The 16250-nt window shown below is 42.5% G+C and overlaps 1 protein-coding gene across 12 annotated transcripts in view; it reads left to right on the top strand.

Annotated features, from left to right (window-relative positions):
• Window positions 1–16250, top strand: part of GREB1L (GREB1 like retinoic acid receptor coactivator) — a 157823-nt gene that overhangs the window by 37648 nt on the left and 103925 nt on the right. The window lies entirely within an intron of this gene.

Here is a 16250-nt window from a genome sequence, read left to right on the forward strand (position 1 = left end):
TTGACACTTTGCTGAACTCTTGGTTTGCAAATCCATAAGCATAAATTTTGCTGCAGGGACTACCTGTCCTTACAGGTGTGGAAATGAGCTATCCCATTCACAGTGAAAAGTCTTTTGCCCTGCTAGTCCTTTAATGCAGAACAATGATCCTATGTTGTTTGAAGTGTTTTTGTCACTGTACATTTTAATACAGGTATATTAGGGAAACTGCCAGTAGGCATAACGGAAAGCTGCCGTTGAATTCCTTTTCTGATTCCGTATCCATGTTTACATGTGTTTTATAAAGGCTTTATTTTTTGTGGGGGTGTGGGGAACACCACTTTGTTGTGTGAAATTGTGAAGTGTTCATTCTTGTATTTCTCAGGAGGATTTGTCAAAATCTCTCCAGCTCCCCCCTCCCCAGAAAAATACAGGCCAAGAAGCTGAGTGCATATCACAAGCTAACAGTGGCAGCCACAGCACAACTTTTCCGAGCAATTGCCAGGAAAACATTTTAGCCAAAGGGGGTCCTTGCAGGGGCAGAGCAAGGGGGTGGGGGCGTTACTCCCCAGGTACCGCCCTGGGGGGGGTGGCACGCGGGGCAGCACCCCTGCCCCTGCGATCGGTGGCGGCGGCTCAGCAAGTTTTAAGGCTGCAGTGTGCCGCTCTCTGGCATGCGCAGTCCACCCAGGATGCTGCGCGCGCATGCCAGGGAGCGCTGCCCTGCCCCCAGGGGGTGCCCCCGCTTTGCCGCCCCAGGTGGCAAAGTGGCTTCCTACGCGCCTGGGTCTTTGGATCTCATTAGTGATCTTTCTGTTGCTTATGTCACATGGGAGGGGGATGAAATTGCCCATCCAGTTTCTTTCTTTGGACATAGCAGAAAACATCCCACCCCATGTTTCATGAGTGCCACCTCTTACTCGTTGTGTAACAGAGAGTTTTAAGCAGAATCATATGCACTGCTAGCAAAAAGTTCCACGTTCAATCCCTGGTATCTCAGAAAAGGCTCTCTCTCAAACCTCCGAAAGCTATTGCTAGTCATTGTAGATGACAGCCGGGGAACCTTTTACAGCCTAAGGACTGCATTCCCTTGCGGTCAGCCTTCTTGGGGCCATATGCCAGTGACAGGTGGGGCAATGGATGTAACTTTTATATTTGTACATTAGGCTACAGTTAAGCCACACACAAGATCTGTTTTTCCTATGCGTATCTCTCTCCATCTAGGCAAGCATGACGCATTGTTGCAGTTCAAGGACGTGTTCTAGCGAGGCAAAAGAATTGGAGGCGTTGCTATGGAGAGTTCCAAGGCCTAGAGAGGCCTGGCAGGCTGCTTTGGGCTCCTGGGCCTGAGGTTCTCTTCCACTGTTGCAGATAAGACTCAGCTTGATGGATTAATGTTTTGACTTGGTTGAAGGCAACATCCTACGTTGTCACCGCAGCATAACAATCTGTGATGGGGGAGCCCTGTTCTCCTTTTCATCCAACAAATGTTGGCTTTGGGACTGATTTCAACAATATGTTTTCTCAAGTCAGATTCTTAAAACATGTAAAGGGAGCAGTCAGAAAATGGCCATAGGCATGCATTTTTATTTTGTAATTTTGCGCCGTTTTGAGAGACAAGGCTAGCAACAACTATTAGCCATAATGGCTATCTTCTGCTTCACTGTTGGAGGCATTATGCCTGACCAGTTGCTGGGAATCACAGATGGGCAAAGTACTGTTGTGCTTGCAGGCTTCCCACTGGCATCTGGTCGGCCACTATAAGAAAAGGATGCTGGACTAGACAGGCCATTGGCCTGATCCAGCAGACTCTTCTTAAGTTGCCTCCAGCACCCTTTTCTGCCATCTTGTGCTCCTCTTCAGTTAGAGAGACATATCTGCAGCTATTTCTTGGTCCCTTCCCTGCAATTCTTTTTCAGGATATATGTAATAAAATATAATACCAGAAGAAGGAAAGTCCAGGGCTTTCTCTCCCTCTGCTTTACAGTAATTACATGAAATTGTGCTATTTCTGTGTAATATGGTGGGGTGCTATATAATTGTTATGAGCTTCAGAGGTTTCTTCTTTCGTGTCTGCACTTTGAATTTTCCTATATACCATATGGTCTTTTCTTCCTGGTGGATTGTTGTTGTTGTTGTTGTTGTTGCTGTTGCAAACCCAGTTATTTTTTTAAAATAGGCGATGATGCTTAGGCGATGATGCTTATCTTTTAAGGCGCTGCTATAATTTTAAAATACTTTGATTCAATATCTTAAAACGGCAAGGGGGTAATGTGGTTGCCACACCCAATGTCAGGAGCGTTTTGTCAAAATCCTGTCCCAAGACATTTTATAGCAGCAAAAAGAAATAAGTAATTTCCTAAACTTGCCCTTTTTACCTATGGAGGCTATAAAAATTGTTAATGCAAATGATGCTGCCTTCTGTTGTTTGATGGTAATTGGAAATGGATCACTGCAGTTTATGAGGCACTTACCCTTTCGGGTGCACAATAAATGGCTCACTTTGAGTGATGTTTCCTCATTTGATTTCCTCTTCTTTCGCACCAGAAAAAGTGGGTAGAAGGACCAAAGATAAACATGGAGTTGATTTTGAAGTTGACATAATTTTTGTAAGCTGTGAATTTACGTTTATCACGTGTTTGCTAGAGCAGAGGTAAAGATTATAGGAGGTCATTTTCTTTATACCTTAGTTTGTTTTCTTGGCTGTGTGCTACACCATCTTTGATTTCCAACCTCCCACCCTGTTATTTTATTTCAAAGGGTTTCACTTTGTTCTGCACTGAAACCTTTCATTGTGATCTTTTATTCATTATTCTATTGATGTTTTGGACAGCAGGAGACGTTTGAGGATGTTACAATAATCACATCATATCCTGTTTCATATTTCTCCACATTAACCTCTACAATCTTATTGCAATAATCAAGGAACTGATGAATACCCCTGCTCATGTATTCTTTTACATTTTCAAAAGTTACTTTTAAATCTCCTATTACCCCTCCCCCCCCCAAAAATATGGGGTCACATCTGATTCTACATAGCAGGTCATTTAACACTTTTTGACAATGCTGTGCATAATGTTCATATTAACATGCTTATTGGGTTTAAATAATCTAGATATTGGCTTCTGGTGGAGCAGAGTTACTGAAAAACCTTTCAGTTTCTCCGTTGAAGTTCCTGTCCTGCAGCTCAAGTTTCCAAATACAAGTGAAATGCATGGTAAAATAAATGGTAGAGTAAGTCTGTTTGATTCTACTCACTTAAGTGTAATTGGTTTCTAAGTTCTCACTGTACTTTAGCATGACTGTTTAATGATTTTTCTCTCATCAGTCACTTCTGTAAAGGTGTGATGTTGTTTTACTCAGTAAGCTGTCACTCGGCTTCTTTGCACTTCAAAAAGATCTAAGGTTGCTGATTATGACTTTGCCATTTCCTGTTTAATTGTTATATACTTAAAAGGATTCCTTGTTTTAAAACCGTATGGTAATGAACACAAGTATAAATCCTTCAGACCTGCAAGTCTATAAAGTTTTGATATCTCTTGTCATTCTTCCTCTTCTTTTGAAGATTTGTGTAATCAAATTCTGCATGCACTTTTCACTTCTATGGTACAGTTCAGACTTGAAAAATCTCTCCACATCGAGTGGCCTGAAGACTTAGTTGCATGGGGAAAGTAAATCTGACCCAGAGCATCTTTAGCTATAGGAGCCACTCCGTGCTGGTAATTCATCTGAGCATGCAGCACACTTTTCAGCTCATGCAAATTGCTTTCCAGACAAACATCTGCAATGTGGAGCATACTAGATTAGATGCCGCTTGCTTCATTTGGCTGCCTCTCTGAAGGTGCTGTGCTGACACGGGCTTCACTTCTTTGCCTTCTAGCATCTGTGGCAGCAGTGGCCAGCATGTGGCAGGTATCTGTGGCAGCAGCTGCACAGGAGTATGGCAGATGAGCCCTGAAAACTGTGTAGCTGGATGAGCAGCAGACAGGCCACAGTGGCAGGAGGATAGTGTCACCATCATCAGAGGGGTACTAGCTGAAGGATACCCGAAAGACCATCTCACTCTTGAGGGCCTCCTGCGGATACCATCTTACAGGAGGTCCATTCTACCGCAGTATAGGAATCAGACCTTTAGTCAGAGCCGTCTTAAGGGGATCTGCCGCCCTGGCGCGGCTATCCCTCCGGCGCCCCCGCCATGCCGCCTCTCCGCCGCCTCCCTCCTGCGCTTGCCGCCCCTTGGGAGGGGGGTGGGCGAGCGGGGGATGAGGGGCGTGGCGCTGGAGCGGCGCGGGGCTCTGCGCACCCTTCCAGCGCTTCCGGGATGGGAGGCGAGGGCGGCCGGCTCACGCTCCCGCGCGCAGCCGGGCAGCTCGCGCTCTGCGCTCCGCCGGACGGTGCGGCGCGGCTGGGCAGCTCGCGCTGCATCGGGCGGGCGGCCGGCTGTGCGCGGAGCGCGAGCTGCCCGGCTGCACCGCGCCATCCGGCTGCGCGCGGGAGCGCGAGCCGGCTGCCCTCGCCTCCCCTCCCGGAAGCGCTGGAAGGGCGCACAGAGCTCCTGTGCTCTGCTGGGCAGCCAGAGGGCGTGGCGTGGCCGGCCAGCTCCCTTGCCGGGAGTCAGAGGGCGCTGCCAGTGGCGTACGGAGCCGTTTTGCCGCCCGGAGTGGCAAACGCGGGGGCACCCCCCAGGGGTGGGGTGCTGCTCCGTAACACGCGTGCGCCGTGGCATCATGACGCATGTGCTCTACAGAGCGCAGTCTGTCCGGGCTGCCGGGTGCAAGCATCCACTGCATGAACAGGTTGCGGCAGCCTGTCCGTGTGGTGGCTGCTCACACGGCAACTTGCAAGGCTGCTAGGCGCAAGCAGAGTTGCTGCACAAGCAGCCACTGCACGGAAGTGGTGCTGGGTGGCGGCTTGGGAGTATCACCCCCCCCTCCAGGCTGGAACCGGCTGGAACCGGGGGCATGCCGCTCTCAACGCCCCCACCTTCTTACGCCACTGCCTTTAGGCAAGAGACAGATACTGTCTCAGTTGTCTTTTCAACACCTACTGCAGACTTTTCTCTTCAAACAAGCCTTTTAAGTAGGTATCTTACCCATTGTGCACCTGCATTGGAATTTTGGCAGACACACAAACGTCAACACAGCTAATCACAATTCCAAGAATAAATTTAATAAATAATAATAATGCTTATGGACTAAAAAAAAAATGGCACCAATATTGAGACACACATTTGCTATGACTAGACACTGTGTTTGGCTTTTCTAAAACATAAAATGGCTCTGAAGTTTTCAATTCACCAGAGAACCTGGATAGCCATGGCTTAGATCAGCAGTGGAAGGAAAAACTGTAGTCTTCTTGAATTTTTTCTGCGCTGTAATGATCAAGATGCTATTTTCCACTCCCAGGCTATTGTGCATAATGAGTAATGCTGTAGAACAAGGATAGCAACTGTGGCGTCCTCCAGATGTTTCTGGATTATAACTCCCATCATTCCTTGGCCATGGTGGTTGTGGCTGATGGAAGTTATGGTCTGTCCAGCAGCATTTTATTTACAACATTTCTCTCTCTCTCTCTCTCTCTCTCTCTCTCTCTCTCTCTCTCCCCATCACTTAGAGGTGTTATATATATATATATATATATATATATATATATATATATATATACACACACTCAAGCAACATCAGACAACTATCATATAAAAATGTTACATGCAGCAAAATTACTAAGAAGTATAAACCAGTATCATTTCTTTCACCTTTGGACACACAGCTTCCATCACAACGTCCTGGGTCTTACCCAGGCTCCAAACAAACTCTCAGCTCGCCTGCAATCTGAAGGGTACTACATTGGTTATTCCTGTAGTAGAGTAAAATGATATTCATACATTGAGGTACTATCAATAAATAAAACAGTCTCACACTCTGTTATGCATTAAGAAATGTGTTATGAAGTTTATTAAGCATTGTAAGTAATAAGGGAGCCAAGATACAGTACTCGGAAAGCAAATAATAAATAATTATGTTCAATCTGAAAGCAGATAAATACGTAGAAACAGACCTCCACTACTAAAGTGAATCTGCATAAAAATATCCACAAATCTTTTCAGTATATTGGCATTTATTTGTAATTTATGATTTGGAGTACGTGGTGGAACAACACTGAACAAAATGTACCCCCTTGAAGATAAGAATTGTTGTAAATGTCTACGTTGGTAAGAACAGCATGCACTGAAGAAAAGTTATTCAGATGCATTTTAATCATTATCAGATTGAAGTCTTGTATATATAACACATACATACAAATATAAAAGTATTATTTACATATCTACTATATCTGCATTTTTTTTAATGGGAGGGAATATTTTCTGGGATTGATCCTGAGATAACTTGTGTTTTGCAGAAGGGCCCCTTCTGTCCATGGAAAGAGATTTCATCCAGTGGAGGAGGCCTTCTGTAAATGGACAGGGAAGACAATTTTCACTCTTATGAATAGATTTACGTCGACATTAAGACTTTAAGACTTTTAGCTGAAGAAGAATCACCGAAACAGGGCATTGTCCTGGCACATAAATTTCACCTGGTATATAAACTTTTAAGAAATAAATCTATTCATAAGAGACTTGAAAAACTTGAATCAATTGAATCATCATTAGGGCCTGAGTTCTTGTTTTTCTACTAGGTTGGAAATCATGGCAGCTTCAAAAGCAGATCCACCTGTTAAGATGTTGGTTGGTGGGAGAACGGAAATACTTCCTGTGTCAGCTGCTTGGTGGGTGGGAGAAGGGAGACAGATCATCTATAGCAGCAATCCCAAAATGTATACTTGGGAGTAAGTTCCATTGAGTACATCTGGACTTAGTCCCTGGGTTAGTAGGTGCAGGATTGCAGCCTAAAGCAAACATTATTTTTTTTAAAGAGCTACCCATACACTCAGTTTTCCAGGTGATACCAGTTAACATATTTGAGAGAGAGAGAAGTCCAAACTTTACAGGAATATTGGCAGCAACCACAAAGGTTGGATGAGGCTTTTGTTTGAGCCAACCTTACAAAATGGAGGCAAAACGTCAGCTATGGGTGAGTATGAAAGAATAGAAAGTAGATCATAAAAAGGTGTGTGTGTGTTTTGTTTTTCACATATACAAAACACTTTGTCATTATTAGAGTCTTAGACAGGGCCTCAAGACAATTATAAGAGAATTCAAGTATCTAGATATGTTAGGCACAATTCTCTTCTCCCTCTCCAAATTTAAAAATTGAAGACCCAGTCCCATCTTCCAATCAAAAACGTTTCCTTTTGAAGTGCAAGAGTAAGAACTGTCTACCTTCCAAAGAAGAACCCTAATTCTCGTGGACTCCCAGTGTTTCCAAGTGTACCATGTACGTAATTGGAAGGAAGGAAATCCGGAACAGTGAGATGGAGACATGAAAGAAACCGTCTTCTCTGTGGGCTTAGCATTTTAGGCTCTCAGGATCTTTAATTTTCACAGGACATTAGTCTCCTGGCTTACCATTTTGAAATTAGTGTAGTAAGATGTTTCTAAATAGCATTCATTCAAAATGTCTCCAGGCAGTTTACAATTAAAACCAAACATGGAATGCCACGAAGGCAGATGTGTAAACATCATAGAACCAATACCAACCACAAAACCCCACTTTAAGCAAAGTGTAACAACAGAATCCCTGTTCAGGAAATAACCTCAATAAACCATATTAAGCCACCAGCTGAGAAAATATGTAAAAACTTTACATGGTGCCAAAATGTTGGCTCTAGGTGGGTTTCCTTAGGGAGAGCACTCTATTTTTATTTTTATTTGCTTTTTAATATGTTTCTTAAAAAACAAATGAGATGTACATGGGTATATATAAATTAAGCAAATCAAAGCTGTTAAATGGAATTTTTGACAGGATGGAACTTTCCTCCTCAATATGGATTCCTCTTTCCTTTTCCCTCATGTAATAAGGGTGCTTGAAGCTCCGTTCTTTTTTTTGTTTATCTTCATAACATGCGCATACACGGAAATGATTTTGTGGGATGTGGAAAGTATGCTGAATTGTGATAATAGGAAAACAGCGCTTTAATTGGCCACTAGTAATGATTTATTTTAATAAAGAGCTATACAACCCCAAATGGAGTGCTCCTCAAGGTAAGGCCCCTCTAATGCTGGGAAATTATGTGAGATCTCGTCACTCCAAAAGAATGTCACTACTGTAAGAAGTATTTTGGAGAATACAAATACTTTTAAAATCTGTGTTGCTAATGTGCAGTGAAAATGGAGTTGTATTTTTTTATCTTTGAAGAGTTGCTGCAGTTCGTCTAAGAGTCTTTTGCGCTGATAGTACTTTGTTTTAGAGACATTGATATTCGTACTTTTGCTGTAAACCAGCAGTGTAGAATAGCCATGAACTTCAGTGGCTGTGATTTATACTGTAGATATGACAGTGCTTCGTTGCATTTTAGTTTTCTTTCACATGCCTCCATTGTCCTTCAGTTGCCCTCTCCTTTAGGGCCAGGGAAGAACTGTTTCTGGGAGAGAAGTGGAGAACAGGAGAAGGACACTTAACCCTTTCTCTGCCTGCTGCTTTCCCCTCAGTCCTTTTTCCAGATGGAAAGGGAACCCCTTTGTCTAAAGATGTATTCTTTGTCCTTGGGGCCAGCTGAATAAAGTTTGTGTGCCTGAGGTACACCACAAAACGACGCTTCTGTTCCCTTCCCCAGTCAAGGTGCCAATCTGGGGCAAAACTGGTCCAGGGTTTTATGTTTTTGCACCAGAGCAATAAAATTCCAGAAGTACCTCACCTGCCTCCCTGGGAGTAAAATAGTAGTAATAAATTAAACAGTTCAATCCTATACATATCTTCTCAATAGTAAATCTCAGAATTCAGAGGGATTTACTCCTAGGTAAGGGTGCATAGAATTGCAATCTGAGTAACTAAAAATGTCCTGCCCTTTCAAGATACTGCAAATCTGCTGCGTCACACTGTCTAATGGTAGGGCTGTATTTGAAAGGCCAGCCACTTACTGGTTCTGTATGCAAGACCAGGAATAATAATAATAATAATAATAATAATAATAATAATAATGGTGGGGGACTAGTTCCAATGGCAGTCCTCTCTCTTACATTTTACCACCTGCTTCACCAGACACAATTTCTAATCCCAAAAGGGATTATGGAACTTTGACCCTTCAGATGCAGTTGGACTCCGAAGTCCCTTTAGTCCCAGCCAGCATTTCCAGAGGTGAAGTTGTAGTCCAACAACATCTGGAGGGTTGCAGGTTGTCCGTCTCTGGTCTTCTTAAGGGGGCTCCTGATGGGAAGTGCAGCAAAGAGGTTCTGTTGTTGATTTTTCTTCTCTTTTTAATCAATCTTCAATAATATGTGACTTTGGTTCTTAAGATCTTGTGGCAGAAGTTTTCGTTTTCGTTAGGGCATGTCTACTTTGTGGTCGCCTTTTGTTCTGACTGACCTTTAGTGTATAGGATTATATACCAATATAAAACAGGTATTCATTGCATGGAATTTGCATATCTTTCAGTTGTATAAATTTTGCCATTGTGCTGCCTCCACAGTTTCCCATGGTCTTTCCGGTGTACTATCATGAATTTTGCAGGGGGTGCCATGCAGCTGGTGTGATGTAGACATGAAATCCTATTGTCTGCAGTCTTAAAAAAAAAAAAAGGAGGCATGGAATTAGAATGTGTTGGGCAATGAGGAACAAGTGTGTCAATCATCTGGGGAGAATGGACATTTCAGAAGTTTGGGGTTGTGTTCAAGTATGTGAGGGAGAGTTTGAGTTGAGTAATCAACTCATTCGATTTTAAGTTGCTAACATTAATTGTTGCTTCATAAGGTTATGCAAGCCTCTTTTTTTTCTTTTCTTTTTTTGCCTGTGTTACCCATTGCATCATCACATATGTTCAAAAGTTCACTAACATTTCAGAAAGAAATCCTTGTATAGTAGTACTGGGTCATGTGTTTTCAAAAATGTTTTCATCTGTTTAAATGTTAAAAATGTTTTTAATCTGTGACATTTTAATGTATCCTAAAATCTGTTGGAAGCCACCCAGAGTGGCTGGGGAGACCCAGCCAGATGGGCGGGGTGCAAATAAATTATTATTATTATTATTATTATTATTATTATTATTATTACTATTATTACTTCTCTAGAGTAAAGAAGCATATGCAATGGGCCAAAGCGTATATTCTGCATTGAACATAAATGTGAGTGTAGCACATTTTGAGGCAAATATGAAATGATTAACCCTCCTGCACCTGTAGTCCTGATCCACCTCTGTCCACAGCTGCTATTTAATCACATGCACAGTTTGATTTACATTAGTGGTGTGGTAGCCACCAAGTACTGATAATGCTGAAAGCACTAAACTAGAGTTGGGAGACCCATGCTCCCAGCAGATGTTGTTGCACTCCCAGCTCCCATTAGCCCAAACCTGTGGCCAGTAGTCAGGAAGTTGTAGTCCAGCATCTTCTGGTGGGATGCAGGTTTCCCACACTTGGGATCATGTGGAAGGATCCCATAGCATGGATACTTCAGTTCTGACTTTGCGCAGTGAGAACTGTCTTGGGAGGGGTGATGGTGCTATCATAAAAGGAATCACATCATCAGGTCATTCCACATGGCCTAGTTTTCCCATCATTAACCAGAGCAGTGCCATAGAGGAAGAAGAGATACAGTCGTACCTTGGTTCTTGAATGGAATCCGTTCCTGAAGTCCGTGCGACTTCTGAAAACGTTCGAAAACCAAGGTGTGGCTTCCAATTGGCTGCAGGAGCTTCCTGCACTCAATCGGAAGCCATGGAAGCACCATCGGATGTTCAGCTTCCAAAAAATGTTCACAAACCAGAACACTCACTCCCTGGTTAGCGGCGTTCCGGAGCCAAAACATATGAGTCGCAAGGCTTTCGAGAACCAAGGTGTGACTGTATTGAAGTTGTTTCTAGGCTGCTAAGGTAACATCAGAAGGGACGTCAAGTGGGCAACATGGCTGCTTCCTGCCCTTTGTTTTAAATGCAGCGATTGCCAAAGTGTACCATCCTAGGACCTGGCAAACAGTTTATTTAATTAACCCTTCTAAAATGAGTCTCCCCCTTCACACACATAAAGAGCAGCTGAAGAGGGCTCTGGTTGCTTTCCTGTCTTGCCCCAGAGGGCTGGGAATATGTCCAACCATAATTTCTAAATGCAATTAGACAGGAAAGTCTGAAGGCAGATGTGGCACAATTCAAGGAACATCGGTCACACCTCTAGAAGATATGCATTAACTGAGGCTCTTGCCCCACTTGCTGCAGAGCTGGCTCCCTTTGCAAACTGAGCACTCTGCAATCATTCAGGATCCCCAGGGATGTACTCTTGGTTTTCTATGCTCTAGCTCAGTGTTTTTCAACCTTTTTTGGGCAAAGGCACACTTGTTTCATGAAAAAAATCACGAGGCACACCACCATTAGAAAATGTTAAAAAAATTAACTCTGTGCCTATATTGACTATATATAAAGTAATTTTTCAATTTTTCCCACGGCACACCAGGCAACATCTCGCGGCACACTAGTGTGCCGCGGAACAGTGGTTGAAAAACACTGCTCTAGCTTGGCTTAGGAAAGAAAGCAGAGCACGTTAACCATGGGACGTTTGGTAGGGACAGTTGAAACTTTTCAGGAAAATTGGTAGATAAACTGCTTAGTTCTGCTTTTTATGGGGTTTCATTAACCTGCTTTTTTCTAGTTCTGGGAGAAGGCTAATCTTTAGAACATTCTACAGCAGACAGTGCAAACAAATATTTTTTATGATGCAAGCCCAGAACTAAACAGTCAAGGTTATTATAGCAGTGCAGATAAACTTGAAAAGTTCGCTGAGTTCTCATATCTTGCGTGCGGCTGCTTTTCTTGGCAGTCTCAGCAAAAGGGTATACAGGATGCCATAACCTTTTGCTGCTCTGGTACAGCTCTCTAAACGCTCTAGTCTAGCTTCCTCTGCAAGCAGGTCACTAAGAGAACTGAAACACAGGTCACTGAGAGAACTGAAAGATGTTCATCCTGCTCACCCCCCCCCCCCCCCGGTTCCTTGCAGCCTCTGTCCTGCTCTGATTTTGGTGATTTGGTTCAGGAAGAAATAATTGATGTAAATAAGAAATCCACACAAGTTCTGTTTCTTTCCCTGCTTGTACATATATACCAAAGAACGAAGGGAACATAGAAGCATTTCTCCACATTTATATCTTGCCAATTTGCATATGTGTAATAGCAGTCATCCTGATTGAACATGCATGCAATGCCTCACCAGTCAGCATGACTAGAATGAGTGCTGCTTTGTAGTATTAAAGTGTTGCAGCGTATTTTTATTTATTAGAAATAATTATCTGTAGCAAATGGATTTGGAGTACTCCTATCTACTTTCTCTACCCTGTACAAAATCTTATATACCTCTATCAGGGATCCTCCTTACTCTGTGAACAGTTTTCCAAGTGCAATCACACCATAGATTTGTATGCAGGCAGTTTTTATTTTGAAGCCCATTCCTAATGATCCCTAACTTGGAATTAACCTTTTTATCAGCTGCCACACCCTGGGTCAGGTCAATGTCTTCATCAAGTTCATTTCTGGTCAGTAGCTATTAGTTTTTTCCCCCTCTTTTACACTTGCTTATATTGAATCACATGTGCCATTTTACTCCCCATCCACCCTGTTTAGACATATCCTTTTGCAGCTATTTGCAATCCATTTTTGTTTCAACCACACTGAGAAATTAGGTATCATCTGCAAACCTGACTGCTCACTCCTAATCCCTAACTCTAGATAGTTTATAAACAAGTTAAACAAAAATAGTTTTAAGGAAGCTTTTTTCCAGGAACTATCTCATCACAGCCTGAAGAAGTAACCTACAAAGTTCACCTCATCACTCAAGGCAGAATTCACAACCTTTTCTACCCAAATAGCCAGTTACTGTCATGAAGATCAAGACAGTCAGCCTGATTCCATAGATTCATATTCATAGATCAGTGAAAGCCACATTCTATCTCATTTAAGATGAAAATGGTTATTTTTGTTTTTATAAAATGTGCCTAAAAACTCTTTTCACTTAATACCAGGGTAGTACTTCATTTGTATTTGAAAACTGCATACCATACAGCTTCAATTGAACAAAGCACTATAGTTTTGAATACTTCATGATGTAAAATGAAGTTTTGACAGTCTTTCCATTCCTGTTAATGCCTTTGTCAACCTGGTGCCTTCCAAAAGTTTTGGACTACAAATCCCATTAGTTGGCTGAGGCTCCTATTAGCTGGCTGGGAATTTTAATCTAAAACATCTGGATAGCACCTTGCTGGCAAAGGCTGCTGAAAGCACTTGAACTTGAGCAATTTTAATATTGCTGAAGGGCCTGTACTATTTTCAAACAAAGCTGAGATGTTGCTCATCAAAGTTATAGCTCTAGAGATAATTGTCTCTAGACAGGCAGGATTTACAGCTTACAGGACCTGAACAACTGTTCAGATCATGGTGGTCTTATTCACTAGGTTTTTATGTGTCTGGAATATTCTTCACTGATTGTACACACAACAGACACCTGGTAATTTTTACCTGCATTGTTTTCCCCCTGTTTCATAGCTTAGTTCACCTTCTGGCATTCTTGCTTTATTCCCATTCTTTGGCTCATTTCTGTCAACTAAGCAAGGTATCTTGTATGCAATTATACAGAATGGGTGGTAGTTACTCCTCCTGATACTTAAAACATTTATGTTGTAAGTGAATATCTGCTTTTCTCTCCTCCCCCCCCCCTTGCCAGTGAACACATTGGTACCAACGGCCCTTGGCATGACTATGCTTCGCAATTACCACATTCTTGCAGAAATGTCCGTCCTTTAGCACTTAAAAACTGTTCTACAGACTGCAGAACATTTTCTTTTATAGACTTACTATATTTTTGTACTACCCATTAATTATATTTCCAGGATTGTTGCAAAAATGCAATGGAAGCATTTCACTGAGTAGGTGAAGCACCAGTGTCAGTGGTGGTGAAGTCAATTTCATTAGCTCTGGTATAATGTGTGTTCTAGCAAATACATCTGTGACACACGAAGAAACATTCTAGCAACACAAAATGTGCAGAGCAGTGGTACAGTGGGGGGGTGACATAGGGGTGGTTGCTGCACGTGCAAAATTGTCAGGGACACAACATTTCAATACCTGGTGTTGTCTGAATACAACACTTCCATTGAAAATGTCTTCTCCAGGATGTGACCTCTCCATACAACAGAACAAATCTTTTTTCTTTTCTTATCAATGTGGCTGCAATCTCTTGGGTAATGAGGATGCTATTAAGCAATTGAATGCACATGCATACTCTGTTTCCCTCCCTCCCCCCTCTACAGCTCCGGTCACTATCAACCCATGCTATGCCACTGGCAGAGCAGCCTCAAAAAAGAAAAAAGATGTGAAGGGCAGGGTGAACTCTCTAACAGCTGGGCATTTTGTTCATCCCTGCTTCTGCAGGGATCGGCTACACAATTGTGTTCCCCACAGGAAACTTGGCTGCATGGCAGATCCAGTTACATCTCTACCTGCACCACATGTGATGTCATATATGATGCCAGATGTGGGGCATTTGGGCATGCAAGCACCCTCATGGGCCCAACTGAGACCCATTTGGGCTAAATTTGACCTGTTGGCCAGAAATCCACCCCCCACAGCTCTGTCTACTTGTTATGACATGTGCTTCCAGATGTAGTTGAAGTTCAGTAGGCTGTTGTCTATGAAAGCATATTCTGTTAAGAAACAGGAGATGTCTAAGAAGTGACACCACTCTCTAGCAGAGCAAGTCATGTTGAATTTATCTACCATTCCCTTTCACGGGGAGTTGCCTGAGTTAAAGAAAGTCAAGTGAGCAAAGAACATGTGGAAAACAAACATACACATCTGTTGGTTTCCCTGCCTCTGTTTCTGCTTTAATAATCTATCCACTGCTAGTTCACACTATGTGGTGGTGGGAGTGTTTGTTTTTAAGCCAAACTTAGTGGAGTTTTAAAGAGTGTTGTGTATGAATTAGTGCTGGGTATGCTACTCAAGTGGAAACAGGAGATCACTGGCTATTTGCTTAAGTTTCTCTTGTGTGTATATCTAAAATATAAAATCCCCTTTCAACATGTGTATATTCAAAGTCCCTTGTCAATAAAACTCATCTGGGTTTAAGATCCGGTTTAGTGTAATTAGCTAACTTCTTCGTGGTGCTTTTAGGTTAACTCTAGCAACACAATGGTCGATCTGGTAACCATTATATTTGTTTAACTGCTGTAAAGTAAGTTCCTAACAATAGATTCTTACACTTAAATAGCAGTGCAAGAGGACTGGTGCCTCCATCCATCATTTAGGTCTTCCCCTCCTGCTGTCTCTACTGATAGGCAGTTCTGCTGATGTTGATAGTTGGCAAAAAGAGATAAGGAAGTGGGAATGATGGATCCAAACAATCTTCTGTCCTGCCTGCGAGGAAATAAGAAAAAACTCCTCTCTCAAGGAACTTCTTTGTCAAGGGTGCCAAAGATTAATTGTGCTCATGGCACACAGCAGTGTTTCCTCCACTTTGATGGACTAGGATGTCTTCCTTCTGATCTGTGGCAGGACAGACTTTGCAAAAGGGGGGGGAACCTTAAAAGACTTTACTGTCATTACCTTGCTGCCTTCAGTGCAAGCTTTGGAGTATACTCCTGGGTCAAGCAGTGGCTGTTCAAAGCTGTTGCCCCATGGACCTGATTCCAAGGAGCATTCCTCAGCTCTTGCTGTTCTAGGCTTCTTTAGAAGCACTGAGTTCTTTGCTTCTTGAAAAGCAGAAAACATTACTCTTTGGAGTGTGTGATTATGATCCTGAAATGTGGAAGGCTTTTCTTGTAAAACAGTACTGTGCTCCAGGGAAATTCAGATTTTCTCCCTCATCAGCATTTGGCTGTGGCTGACCAAAGGACAGGGAAGAAATAACACCAAAGCAAAATCAGGTATGGAGCTGAGTTAAAATTACCCAGGTTGCAATTGTATGACCTGAGGTAAATATAGGAAGGTTTGATATCAAGTATCGCTGTAAAATAAATTAAAACTGAGAATTTTTTTTTAAAAAAGTAATATTTAGATTTTTTTTCCTCATCAGAAGTAGAGCTCAGCTAAAGTGCAGATTCTTCTCAGAAAACCACAAGAAATTGCTTCTGTTGAGCTGACCTCCCATTCACCTCATGCTAGTTCTGAAACACATATAGTACTCCTGCACTCTTCATCCC

This window comes from Lacerta agilis, chromosome 7 (genome assembly GCF_009819535.1).
Source record: "Lacerta agilis isolate rLacAgi1 chromosome 7, rLacAgi1.pri, whole genome shotgun sequence".
Classification (NCBI taxonomy): Eukaryota; Metazoa; Chordata; class Lepidosauria; order Squamata; family Lacertidae; genus Lacerta; species Lacerta agilis.